Source organism: Octopus bimaculoides, chromosome 2 (genome assembly GCF_001194135.2).
Source record: "Octopus bimaculoides isolate UCB-OBI-ISO-001 chromosome 2, ASM119413v2, whole genome shotgun sequence".
Classification (NCBI taxonomy): domain Eukaryota; kingdom Metazoa; phylum Mollusca; class Cephalopoda; order Octopoda; family Octopodidae; genus Octopus; species Octopus bimaculoides.
This window is the reverse complement of record NC_068982.1, coordinates 106,376,757-106,377,337: the sequence shown is the minus strand read 5'-3', so window position 1 is coordinate 106,377,337 and position 581 is coordinate 106,376,757.

Here is a 581-nt window from a genome sequence, read left to right as displayed (position 1 = left end):
ATATATATATATATATATATATATATATATATATAGTTATCTAATGAAGAAATGAATTTAGGCTAAGGGTGCAAAAATCAGTTTGCCATGATGGGGTGATGAAAAACAATTGCAAAATGAATAGGGAAGGAGGAATTGTAATGCTGGATTGTGATTTGTCGCTGATAGTAATGATTGTAGCGGTGAATATTCCAGAATAGAAACGCCAAAATTGAGTGTATATGTGTGTGTATCTTTATACATATATATGCATATACATATATATTCACACACACACACACACACACACACACACACACACACACACACACATATATATATATATACACATATATGTATATATATATAAATACACATATATGTATATATATATATATATACACACACATATATATATACACATATATATACACACGCATGATATGATATAAGAATAAATAAATAATATATATATATATATATATGCTCGTATGTATAATATGATATACATATGATATTATATATATATATATATATACATTTACACACACGTACAAGTTTTCGTGTATCTTATTAATTATTTGGCAGAAAGAGAGGAAGAG